The sequence below is a fragment of the Juglans microcarpa x Juglans regia genome, chromosome 8D (genome assembly GCF_004785595.1).
Source record: "Juglans microcarpa x Juglans regia isolate MS1-56 chromosome 8D, Jm3101_v1.0, whole genome shotgun sequence".
Taxonomy (NCBI): Eukaryota; Viridiplantae; Streptophyta; class Magnoliopsida; order Fagales; family Juglandaceae; genus Juglans; species Juglans microcarpa x Juglans regia.
The window spans coordinates 21,282,720-21,297,240 of NC_054608.1; positions in this window are offsets into that span (position 1 = coordinate 21,282,720).

Genomic DNA, 14,521 nt, shown 5'->3' on the forward strand with positions numbered 1-14,521 from the left:
TGACTGGAAGTTCATATCATCGAAGTCTTTATCGCCAGCCAGAGGGTATCAACCTCTTATCACCCTCCACCTCCAGATTCCAGAACACATGTTTGGTTTCACTTTTCGTTTCAAAATTTAAATGAATTTTCAACTCCATTCTAAACTTGTTAATCTAATAATTTTCCTATGATTTCATTACAAAAAATGTAAAAAAAACAATAATAATAACTTTCTGTTGACTCCAACAAACCAATAAAACTAAAATATATCTATTAGTAAATTCCACTCTCAATCTACATTAAAACCAAAGTACTAATCTGAAACTAAAAAAGAGAAAAAAAAAAAAAAACAGTTGCAAAACTCTCTCTTTTAGCCAAGAAAACTCACTACCCAGCTGAAAAAAAAGAACAGAAAAATACAACATATATTTTCCACAATTATTCAATATCCAGCCAAATGTTCAATTCTTGTTCCTAAACAAAAATCCAAATATTATAAAAACAAAATCTTCCATTCAGATTAACATATGTAAGTGTTTACTTGTTCATAGATTCGGTGATACCAATCTTGCATAAGACTAGGGAAAATTGCACTCCATGTGTTTGAGTAAATTATTCTGAAAAGCATGTAGTCAAATGCTTTCCAAGAAGTTGAGTTCGTTGCTTACCCGATACGAGCGCGTCCTAGGACCCGTGATTGCTGATCTCTTCAAGGTAACCCTTCGGTTGATCCGCTTGCCCTTGGAGGACTTTGCTTCCGTAGTAAATTGGTGGTGGTTTGGGCTGATATCGGCATGGGAATTATATAGGAATCTCAATACGCAAAGAAACAAATAGGTGACCAGAGGAGATGCTCACACGGGTTTACAGTAGCACCTATGAGTTGAGAGATTGGAAATAAAGTTTTTAGCAGATGCAAAGTTCAGTTTGTAAAGAGGAACAAGCTTACTCTGATCGGCATTGTTTATTTATCACGCCGAAAGGATGTGAGCCAGAGAACTGCAGTGGGTTTACAGTAGGGAAGGACAACCCATTTTCAAACTTCAATCACTGTTAGAGCATGAGGGCTGCAGATGTTGGAGGAGTTGACGGTGGAAGCTTTTCCGTTGAAACAAAACATCTCCTTCTCCAACCCGTCGACTATGGGGGATGACTGTGGGTTCGATAGCATCTATAAATTTGAAGCTCAAGGTTGCAATTGGGAAATATTTTAAACAATTTTTGGTGCAGTGCAGTTGCTACAGAGAGGGATATTGATTTTATGGAAATGGGTTTATTTTCTTCTGCGATGGGTTGGGGAAGAAGAAGGATAGGGAAAGAGAGACGCGGAGAGAGAGAGAGAGAGGGAGGAGATATAATGGTCCAACGGAAGGTAAAAAAAAATTAAAAGCTGGGTTAAATGCAGAGTCAGGAATCTCTACAAAGAAGGACATGTTACGTCCATCTACAGTTTAAACTGAGTTAAATGAGAAAACTCGGTTCAAATATGTTTGGATGGCAAGCTCAGCTCAAATTGGAACTGAGCTGAGCTGCTTTTGACTTCCAAACGAAGCCTAAATATGAGAGTTTAGGGATCAGAGAGACTTTCTCGTACTTGAGGCTTGCTATTTATACCATTGGTCTAGGGAGGAGCAGACCGTGTTTGTCTCTACAGAGTTTGTGCCCTTCCTACTATTCCTGCTATCAGAGTCTTTTAATGCAGCGTAATTCTGCAACGACACCATTAATGTGGCATGTAGCTCGATGGTGGCATCATTAATGCAGTGTGGTTTCTAGGCCTTGATTTTATCCTTTATGAGCCAAAGATGTTCCCATGTCAGTGGATTGAGGGTTCCCTGCATTTCCCGCTATGTTCCATACAAGTTCCTAGGTTCAAAACGTGGTTGAGTGATGTCTGGCTGATCTGTCCTTTCAATCACTTGACCTCTTTCCCTGGTTGACACCTTGCTTCAAGCATGGTCCTAGTGACCCTGAGGTCGGGTATTGGGCCGAGGCCAAGTGGGCTTTGTGAAGTGGAGAAAATCTCTTTACACTATGTTTACAATTTAAAGTGTTTTACATTGTTTGAGTGTAAGTTTAAGCAGGTGTATATAAGCTTTTGGACTCCATCCTCTTAAGCCAGTTTTCAAATTAACTTAGTTTACCTAATCCAGTACTAGTAACTTAATGAAAAATTTAAATGATAACGATTCTTTTGGAGGCATGCTTGGTTTTCACTTTCACAAACTTCATTACAAAACATATTTTCAAAAACTAGTATTTAAAATTCTATCCATTCTTTTACAAAACATGACATGCCCTTGATAATGTACAAATTAACCCAGAATGTAAATGACATGATTCATTCCCTATGTACTTGGTATAGAGCTAATTAGCATAGTCTATTAATGACATGATTCATCAAAACCTGGTGGAGGTTTTGTTTTGTTCATACTTAAGGCAACTTGCAATTGTACTAGAGGAACCAACTACAGTACATGGGCAAACAAATAGACAGAACCAGGAGTAGTTCACAATCTTGCCCAAAAGTCACAGTTTCTTAGTTTTTTTACCAGCATGATTTCGTTTATTTACACCACTGCATCTACGCTAAGCATTTAGTCTTCTCTTCATTTTAGTTTATTTTGGCTTGTGCATGGTTTGTTGTGTGACAGCTTTCTTAATGTGAAATGTCCACAAATTTCGTTTCAAGCTCAACTTCTAGATCTACATCTGATGATCCAAAATGTCAGTGTGGTGTGAAAGCAAGCCTAAACACTTGTCGTAAAGGTGGCAAATGATTTTTTACTTATAAGAATTGGCAGGTAAGCAGCCATATTTCAACCATGCCGTTGTGGTTGGAAAGCAAACCTAACCAACATGTTTGCTATTTCGTTTGGAAGTATGGCCGGTCATGTAAGTTTTTCACTTGGGGAGATCTTGAAATTCCTGTATATGGTAGGGCTATAATAGAACATCTCCAAGCAGAAAATGAATAGTTGGTGGCAAATACTGCTCAAAACGATTTACCAGTTGAGAAGCACTCACACTCCAACACGATTTACTAATAAGATTAACTAACTTAGGCATCGGATGCTCCCAGGACACCACCAAGCCACCATTGCCTTCTCTTGAGTGCAGGTACAAAGGCTCAGGCCCAAGACATACGAAACACGACGTTAACAATACTATTACTATACATTGACCAAATGGTCAAGTCGTCTAGCTGACTCATTAACTTCAAGCAATTTTCATTACTATTTAGTGCAATTAAATTTGTTCCGAAAAAAACCTTCATCAATTTATTCAATTGATGTGTTTTAGGGCTGCCACCTAAAGATCATATCTACTCCAGGCGTGTATAATTTTGTTTCAAATATTTCCTCTACCTATTAAAGTTATATTTTGAAGGTCACTCATTCTTGTGCCTTCACGTCCCATGAGTTTACAATAGTATAAGAAACCTCTAAATCCCTCTTAAACTTCTCTAAATTTTGCATTTGCATAAATTCCTTGGGATTGTCTCTCGAGTAATGTTATATAAAAGTTTAGGATGTACATGACATAATCTATGTGAAAGGAACTAAAAATAGTTGCACTCTCATTCTCAACCTTGTGTTTCAAGGCGTTGTCCTATTGATCTACGAAATGTTTTAATGTCGTCTTCTAATGGACATGATCATTGAAGAATGCATTCATACTTTTACTGCTTTGTGTAGTTGATAAGCATGCACAAATGGTATGTTTCACTTATGTTTACTTTTACTGCTTTGTTTAGTTAATATGCATGCACAAACGGTATGTTTCACATATGCTAGTACCCATAGATGTCTCTCAGAAGATAGTCAATCACACCCTCAGATAACAAGTAGCAAGAAGTTATAGCCCATATTTGTCAAAGTTGTTGTTGTTCAAAGTGTGCTAAACACATGGGTGCAAGCCACTCGTAATGGCCTCATATTGGGCATATGCTCCACGTTTCTCTAACAATTATTTCATAAATGCTACTAGTAAAATTGGTGTCGAGATGGTGGAAATACCTTTGCGGTTGCATTTTCTATTGCTTTATCTAGATTTATGATTATGACTTATGGAGCTTGAGCTCAACCATTCATGCGCTTTAGCCACGATTTAAACAACCATATGAATGTGTCTATATCCTCACTCGATATCAAGTTACATGAAGAAAGAATTTTTTGGGCATGATAACTGACTCCCACAAAATGAGCAAATGGCATTTTCTAAGCATTAATTGAACATGTTGTTACGAAAGTTATGACCTCCTTGAAAGATTCATACTAGCCCTACTACGTGCACTTACCCAAAATGCTGCAATCAAGATTCATCATCAACATCCATCACATAATAGAAGTCATCATTTTGCTCTTAAATTTTCATGAGTAGTAATTTGTAGAGTTTCAACACCTCTTAGCCCAAGCCAAAGTTGTTTTGCTTCACATATGTAATTGTAATTGGCATCTCTTTTCCAAGCATGAGATTCTTGTAACCTTCTGCAACTTTTTCTTCGACATGTCATCCAACTTCTTGTGGCATCTAATGTGCTTTTTTAGATACATTGAAAGAGTTAAAAGTAGAGTTATCCTATATTCCTATATATGGACTCGGCTTCAGGACCTGATGAACTCTCCTTTTCTTTTTTCTGCACTGTTGGGATATTGCTCATTCTGATCTTTATAATGTTGCTCTTGATTTCTTCATATGTAATTGCTTGGCTCATTCTTACTCTCATTCAGTTATTACTTTGGTTCCAAAGTCGGATCCTCCAAGTATACTCTCTGACCTTATGCCAATCAACCTTTATCCAGTGTCTTATAAAATCTTTTAAAAAATGTTGGCTAGTAGATTATTCACAATAATGCAAAAACATTATATCCCTATAATAGGGATCTAGCTTTTGTAAATTCCATACTTATCTCCAACAGTATTACTTTGGTTGAAGAATTGGTAGATTATATGAACCCCAAAACTAGGGCAAGGGAAGTAAGTTTGAAGGTGGATATAGCCAAAGCTTTTGATAGAGTTGATGATCCTTTCTCACTCAGATGAGGGCTCTCTCCCTAGTTATGGACATGCTATTTTTACAAGAAGCGTGTTCCTTAACAGGTTGATTGCTACCTAAGCTTGCAGCTATTGGAATCAAAACCTAATGCATGATGTTACAAAACAGAATATTATACTGAAGGATGGTAAATCAGGAGTGTGCAATCATACTTATGATGGCAACGTTTCCACCAAATCAGCATGGGATCAACTCCTTAGATCCCATCATCCTATCTTCCCCATGGTAAAGATTTTATGGAATCCTACTATTCCTCTCAAAATCAATGTCTTCATATGGGAACTGTAACATAATAGGTCAATTCCCCTTGATATTATGAAATGCGGTATCTCCTTGGCATCTAAGTGCAGTAATTTTGTAGAACACATTTTTTCCATCGTGTCTTGGCGTCTGGTGTATGGGGATCCTTCTCAAGAATTCTTGGTTTTTCAGCTGTGACATCTTGTTGTAGAGACAAAGCAACTACTTGATGTCAATGTTTCTTTGGATCCAGTTAGTTCCATCTAATAATGCTAGCTAGTCCCCTCTCTTATTCTATAGGAGCTCTGGCTAGCATGCAAATATTTCAGATTTGAAGGAATAATCAGGTCTGCAGACTTCATTGTTGCTAGGGTCATCAAATTGTAGCAAGACTTGAGTTATTTGTTAAAACCTTTGAGACCCACTTCTAGACATTTTTTTTAGCTTGTCCCAGCTACGTATACCTCTGATCTTGTAGGTTATGATCATCTTAATGCCCACCTCAGTTAGATGGTTCCCCCTTCCTTTGGGCAGACTAGAACTTAATATAGATGGAGGTTCCAAAGATAATCTTGGTTCAGCAGCTTCTGCTGGATGTGCTAGTATCCTCAAAACTTCTATTGGATCTCTCTCTGTTTGTCTTCTTAGTTAGATGGTTTGCTTTTATGCTTCCAGCCGAGCATAGTAAATTTGATGTAGAATCTAACTCTCAACCACCCGGGTAGCATTTTAAATTTTGAAATGAGATTTTGAATCTTTTATAGTTTTTTTCTCTTTTGAAATCACCCATATATATAGGAAGGTAACTCCTTTGCCAGCTCAAGGTTTGGCTAGCTATTATTGGGGTGGCTGGAAATGAAGCCTCTACGCAGTTTCCAAAAAAGCTTATCGAAATCCTAGCAATGGATCGACTTGGCCTACCAGCTTTTAGACATAATTAGCCTATATATTAAACTTATAGCCTTGCTAGCTATTCACATAATTAGGTTTGGCTAGCTCTTGCTTTGTCTTCGTAGAGAAGTGTCATTCCAGTAGTCCTAGCTGGCTAGGGCTCTTCGTTGTTCATATTTCCATCAACCTAATTCTCCAATTAAGCCTCTAATATTCTTCTCCATCCTTACACCCTTAAGAATTGAATCTGTTTTTTTTTTTTATACGTGGAGGATTCGATCCTTAGTTCTCTTAGTGAGAAACCAAGATATTGTCAATTGATCGAAAGAATTGCATCTTTACCATGCATAACCTAAAATAATGTAGCAACTAAGAATGAACAAAAACTGATGTTAAAATCTTACACCACAGTTAGTCCAACGTTAATTAACATGATCAGAAAGTCACAAGAGCAAAATATATAAATTGCTGAACAAAGATTCAATAAAATGAATACTCAATCTAAATCAGCTACAAAAATAATTAAAAAAGAAAAGACTAGCCCAATCAAAGCTCAGTACTGGAAGGAATAACACCAGAAACGATGCACACAAAAAGCCATATAGAGAAAATCCAATACATTCAGTGCCAATCAACCTATCTAGCAAATATAGTTTATTCAATTCAGCACTGTACTCTACAAGCATATTAAATTTCCTTCTGTTGGATTACGGATGATACTATGAAATAGAGATATATCAATGGATTTTTTCTGTTACGAGGTTGTGGTCGGAGGAGGTAGATTCCCTTGCCAGCACCTATTTCATTCCATGGACGGTGGCTACACCCACCGTAGCCCAAGAGAGTGTCCCGATAAGGCCATTTGGCCTCTTTTTTTTCATACATTTTTTTTATATCCTTAAATATTTAAAACAAAATCACAACATTACTAAGAACACTTTTTTAATCACTAAATAAAAAGAACAAAAAAAACGAAAAAATGTCTCGGGACCCCCTCCTGGTGGCCCAAGCATTTTCATTCATTCCATCATAGAGTACAGATTTGTCAGATAGCAATTTGCTCAAAATACAATTCCATTATTCTCTCTCTCTTTTCTCTTGCAATCCCTGGAGGCGCTAACCCTCGAAGTGAGCGTATCCCTTTTCTTTTGCAATTTTGCAATTACATTGTTAGTTTGTTGGAAGTATTGTAACAATCTAGTATCAAAGAGTGATCCACAGAGCAGCAATTAGGGGTGAGCACTGACATAGTCAGAGTTAGATTTCTCTAAATCCAACTCCGACTCCGACTTGTCAAAGTGGAGTCGGATTTTGGCTTTTTTTGAGCTTCGTATTTAGGACATTTTTTGAAAAAAAAATTGTGGGCTTTCAAATTTCAGTTTTTTCAAAAAATAAAAATTAAAACTAGATCATTCATTGCTTATTTATTTCTATACTAATATCTAAATTATTTTTATACTAGACTTATACTATAATGTCTAAGTATATGTTATTATACTACAGCATTACATATTATTTACAGTGTCTAATTACATGTTATTATACTACAGTAAATTAATATTATGTGTTATTAAACCTATTGTACTAGACTTATTAATTATTTATATACTAGTATCTAATTTATTTTTATACAATGCTTATACTATAATGTCTAATTGCATGTTATTATACATTAGTATTTATGAACAGGCTTCAGGTCAGAGATTGAATTAGGATAAAACCTCTGTTTTCTTCAGCAACAACACCAGAGCCGAAGTGAAGGACATAATCTTGGCTACTACAGGTCTGAAGGCTTCAAAGTCGTATGAGAACTACTTGGGGTTACCCTCTTATATGGGCAGACATAAGTCAAAAGCTTTTAATTCCATTCTAGATAAGATTAGGGGCAAGGTGAGCAATTGGAAAATGAAATTCTTGTCACAAGCGGGAAAAGAAATCCTACTCAAGCCTATCATCCAAGCAATTCCCAATTATAGCATGGGATTGTTTAAAGTTCCAAAGGCATTAGTGAAGGAGTTCAACAAGGTAATGCAGAAATTCTGGTGGGGACTTAGAGATGTCAGATCAAAGATTCATTGGCTTAAGTGGTAGCAACGGGGGAAAGCTAAGAATGCAGGTGGGCTAGGCTTTAGGGATTTTAAAAACTTCAACCTCGCTTTACTAGCTAAGCAGGGATGGAGATTAATTCAGCACCCACAGTCCTTGGCAACAAGGGTTCTGAAGGCCAAATATTTCTCACACTCTGATTATCTCATTGCTAAAGTTGGTTATAATGGATCCTTTCTGTGGAAAAGTATCTTGGCAGCAAAGCAACTACTAAAGGAAGGCTTTCTCTGGCATATAGTCAATGGTGAAATAGTCAAGATCTAGAAACACAAATGGATTCCCAAGCCATCCTCATTCAGAATCCAAACTCCAGTAAGGATATTAGGAGAAGATGCTCTTGTTAGAGAACTAATTGACAGTGATTCACAGCATTGGAACATCCCTTTATTAAAGGAATTTTTCTCTAAGTCTGACTGTGAGCTCATTAGTAGATTGCCTCTTAGTCTAATCAATAATTCAAATAAGATGGCATGGAGATGCACTGTAGATGGAAAATTTTCAGTTAGAAGAACCTATCATCTTTAAGTGGAACTTATGGAAAGCACTAAGGGCCAATCCTTGAGCAATACTACCCCAGATGACATTTGGTCAAAAGTGTGGAAGCTTAAGGTCCCCCAATGTTGTTAAAGTATTCCTCTGGATAGATAGTCATGAGGCACTTCCCACCAAACTGAACTTATTTAAACGAAAAGTAGTGGAGTTTCCTCGAGCTAGTCATGGAATTGCAGGTCAGCTCAAGATGTATGGGGCTTATGCTCGGGAAGACAACAAATGTAACGCCCCAAACCCGGGGAGCTTGGAGAATTACTACCTGTGACTTATAAACACATATTCTGACACAACTAAAATAAATTTCCATCAAAACTTTATTACCAAAACTCAAACTCAAGTCTTCCAAATAAACACATTGAAAACTCCATAAAACCAATATTGCAATAGAACAAAAAAATAAACTAAAGAGTCCACAATCTCCCGGTAGTCATAACAAACCAAACTGATAACTTAACGAGTCTTACTAACCCAAGATAAATTAAACCTAAGAGACATTAAATCTGAAGAACATCAGAATTCCTTCTCTTAACATCCCCTCCTCGGCTTAATCATGCTCACCAAACTAAACCCGATTCTCAATTGGACTATCCACATCATCTGAAAATATTAAGAAGATAGGGGAATGAGTTATCAACAACTCAGTAAGCAAGAGACATATGCTAGCGTGCAAACATGAGCATTTACAAAGTGCAATATGCAGAACAAAATATTTTACAGAGTTATCTTGCAGAACAAAAACATATTTTCCAAATGTAACAGAGCGATAGTTTTCAGACAAGTAAAACCAGTAATACTTTGGCATAACATAAACTGAGTATCATTATCACATCAAAACAGAGCATCACATAGAGCAAAGACCATGTTTCACCCCCGTGGTAGGGTTGTGCTAACCCCGGTGGCCAAACCAGGCAGAGACAGAGGTGAATCTTTCCTTTATTCTTCTCGGAGCCCCGAGTGTGCACACAGGAAAGACCACAATAAAACTACTTTGTTTCCAAAGTGGGTGCACTCAGGGACAGAGAAGTTGGTACCAACCCAAACAGAGCAGAGCATAACAGAGCAGAACGGAGCAGAGCAAAGCAGAGACAGAGTCAGATACAAAAACCAATACACCATGCCAAAGGTTTTCAGATGTTATATCAAAATACTACAGAGTATCAAAACAGAATCAGACAGTTTACACACTAAAAAACAGAAGCCAGAACATCTTTCTAAATAAATGCACAGTTTTTCAGATTCTCAATATCGCTCCTTTTTCAGATTTCAGAAACCATATGACAGAAATTAGCTCATGTCTACACAATGCATGTCAGAATATATTTTTCCTTTTCCACACAGATTTCATGAATAATGCAAATAAGCGACAAAGGTTGATCTTTGTTTTTCCCAAGTTTCCATTACATCACAAAATATACAGGTTTTCATAAAATCAACCTCAATCTTATTAACCTGTATAAAACCTAGCATAAGAACCCCGCTTACCTGACTGCTACAGCGAATTGTCTAAGCCTTGAAAACGATCTCTATCAATCTTGTCACCTATTCATAAAAATAATATAAATACACTGAGTATTAAATGACCATTGGCATAACTTCCATCTAATAATTAAAACATATAATCCCAAACCATATTATAGCAAAAACAATTGACTAAGACCACCATATTGTAAATTGGACAGCCCGCATTTCAACCCAAAGTACCATATACTAATCTTTGATATTATCCTAAACACCCACTAAAGTCAACGTCAACACAAATAATAAAATATCAATCCCACTTCAATGGCCTCTAACTCCAAGCAATCACCTACAACTCAACCAAAACAACCATAATATTGCTCCAAATAATTTAACCTCCACTCCAACGGTCGTATAAAAACCCGAACAGCACAAAAACAGCACCTACTCAACTCCGAGTATCCATTTGGTTTACTGCACATCCAATCCAAATACTTAAAAACTCAGAACATTCCAACACATGGTGCTCGCTTATACAAAAAGAATGCCTAACGAAAAACCCACTAACTACACTAAATGAAAACATGACCCAGAAATTCCATTGGAGTGAAATAAATTAATTGCGGTGAATGTGTGTGTGCGGGTGAGAGAAACAGAGAAAAAGAATGGGTTATTGGCGAATAAACGTGTCTCCAGAGGTGGCTTCGATGGTTGCAAGGCTTCAAGGATTAACGAACAAGCAGCACAACAGTTACACAGCAAACAAAAGAAAAACTGCACTGGAGAGAAAGAGAGAATGCCGACAATGAGGGCCCTGAGTTTCGGAAACAAGGTGTAAAATGAGAGAGAGAGAGAGAGAGAGGGATATACCTAAAGACGAAACACTGCACAAGAGGGAGAGAAGAGCCGAGTCCGAAGAGAGAACACCAACTGCAGAAATAGCGAGACACGAGAGAGAGAGGCATAGATCTGCTGCAATGGAGGGATGCGACAGAGTGAGAAACTGATTTTGAGGGAAAAGAAAAAACTGTAAGTGAGGAAAAAGAAAATGAAGAAAATGCTAGGGCATGACTTCAGACTCACCAACTGACTACACAAAGCAAAGAGAGGGACTCAGGAAGGGGGAGTGGGTTACGTGAAAGAGAAGGACACGGAGGAAACCAGAAGAAACCAAAAATAGAAAGAGGGGGGAGAAGGATTCGGGAAGTTGAGGAAGGGGGAAACTTACCCCCAAAACGGTGTCGTTCGCACACCTCCAAGCAAAAGGGCTGGGCCCCCGCGCGCGATCCAGGCTTCACCAAGAAAAAAAAAACTGGGCCTTCCATCCTACCCCCTTACAAAAATTCCGTCCTCGGAATTTGTTACAAGCTATAAAAAGTCTCTTCAAACAAGTGAGGATATTTAACTTGCATATCTTCCTCGAATTCCCAAGATGCTTCGCTGATAGCATGATTATTCCACAAAACTTTAACCAAGGGGATGGTTCGAGTCCGTAATACTTGCTCCTTCCTGTCCAAAATACGCACTGGTTATTCGGTGTAGGTCATATCCTCTTGAATTTGAAGGGGTTCATGATCTATAATGTGGGTGGGGTCATGGATGTACTTCCTCAACATAGACACATGAAACACGTTATGTACTCACGAGAATGCCGGTGGTAGAGCCACCCTGTATGCCACTGGTCCAATCTGATCCAGAATCTCAAACGGTCCAATATATCTTGGGCTCAACTTACCCTTTTTTCCAAATGTCATAACTCATTTCATCGGTGCAATCCTCAAAAATACCTTATCTCCAACCTCAAATTCTAACTGGCGACGACGTTTATCTGCATAACTCTTTTGTCGGCTTTGCGCTGCTTTCATTCTAGCCCGGATGGTATCTATCTTCTCCGTGGTCTGCTGAATAACTCTAGCCCTATAAGTTTCCTTTCGCCCACTTCATCCCAATACAATGGAGATCTACACCTTCTGCCATACAAAACCTCATAAGGTGCCATCCCAATGCTAGCCTGGAAACTATTATTATAAGCGAACTCAACCAAAGGTAAATGTAGCATCCAAGTTCCCTTAAAACCATCACACACGCCCTCAACATGTCTTCTAAAATCTAAATAGTTCTTTCTGACTGCCCATCTGTCTGAGGGTGAAAAGCAATACTGAAACTTAACTTAGTACCCATTGCCTCCTGTAAGCTTTGCCATAACTTAAAAGTAAAACGAGGATCTCTATCCGACACAATGGATAACGGTACTCCATGCAACCTCACTATCTCCCGCACATACAGCTCAGCTAGTTTCTCCAGTTTATAAGAAACTTTAATGGGCACAAAACGAGCGGTCTTCGTTAAGTGATCCACGATCACCCATATAGCATCTTGTCCGCTTAAAGTCCTTGGTAGACCTGTCACGAAGTCCATAGAGATATGCTCCCACTTTCACTTTGGAATCTGGAGTGGCTGTAGTAATCCTGCAGGTCTCTGATACTCCGCCTTCACCTGTTGGCAAGTTAGGCATTGTTTCACAAATTTAGCAATTTCTCTTTTCATACCATTCCACCAAAAAGACTCTCTGAAGTCCCGATACATCTTGGTACTCCCTAGGTGAACTGTATACAAAGAACGCTGTGCCTCTTCAAAAATTACCCTTTTTAGTTCATCATCAGTAGGTATACATACTCTACCTCTAAACCTCAAAACTCCATCCGCAGAAACGCTAAAATCAGGTTTGTCCCCGTTCCTGACTTCTTCCACTAGCTTCACTAACCCTGAGTACACTTTCTGAGCAGCTTTGATTGTATCCATCAAGACAGGTTGAACTACTAAACTGGCCATGAAAGCATTTGTATCACTAGCAATGACTTCAATACCGGCTCTTTCTAAGTCCATTAACAACCTATGCTGAGTGGTAATGGCTGCCACTGTCGATCCCATTGACTTCCTACTTAGGGCGTCTGCTACAATATTAGCTTTGCCTGGGTGATAATTAATGGTGCAATCATAATCCTTGATCAACTCAAGCCATCTCCTCTGCCTTATATTTAATTCCTTTTAGGTAAAAAAATATTTCAAACTCTTGTGATCCATATAATTTCGCACTTTTCCCCATACAGATAGTGTCTCCAAAACTTAAGTGCAAAAATGACTGCTGCGAGTTCCAGATCATGTGTGGGATAATTCTGCTCATACATTTTCAGCTGGCGTGAGGCATAAGCTATAACCTTCCCATGTTGCATCAGTACACACCCCAATCCAAGCCACGATGCATCGCTATAACAACAAAACCACCTCTAGCTGTGGGAACTGTTAATACCGGAGCTGTCACTAATCTCTGTTTCAACTCCTGGAAGCTTTCTTCACACTTTGTTGTCCGTTCAAACTTATTATTTTTCCTGGTGAGTGCAGTGAGAGGAACTGCAATCCTGGAAAAACCATCGATGAATCGACGGTAATAACCCGCCGATCCCAAGAAGCTTCTAACCTCATGAACATTCTTTGATGCCGACCAATTAACCACTGCTTCTACCTTTCTTGGGTCCACTGAAATGCCATCTTTCGAAACTACATGACCCAGAAACGTGATTGAATCAAGCCAAAATTCACACTTCTTCAACTTAGCAAACAACTGTCTGTCTCTAAGAATACCAAGTACCAACTTCAAATGTTCTCATGCTCGGTTTCGCTTTTGGAATATATTATTATGTCATCAATAAAGATAACCACAAACTTATCCAAAAACTCATGGAATACCCTGTTCATCAAGTCCATGAATACTGCTGGGGCGTTAGTCAAACCAAAAGGCATGATCAAAAACTCATAATGGCCATATCGGGTCCTGAACATCGTCTTAGCCATGTCTTCTGCCCTGATCTTCAATTGATGGTAACCCAATCGAAGATCAATCTTTGAAAATACCTGAGCACCCTGAAGCTGATCAAACGAATCTTCTATACGGGGTAGTGGGTGGTAGTGGGTACTTATTCTTTATGGTCACGCGATTAAGTTCCCTGTAATCAATACACATTCTCATCGATCCATCCTTATTCTTCACAAAGAGAACTGGAGCTCCCCAAGGTGATACACTGGGCCTGATGAAACCCTTATCCAACAAATCTTGTAGTTGTTCCTTGAGTTCCACTAATTCAGACGACGCCATTCGGTAAGGTGCTTTCGAAAGAGGTGTCGTGCCTGGGACCAGTTCAATAGCAAACTCTACCTCCCACTCGGGTGGAAGTCC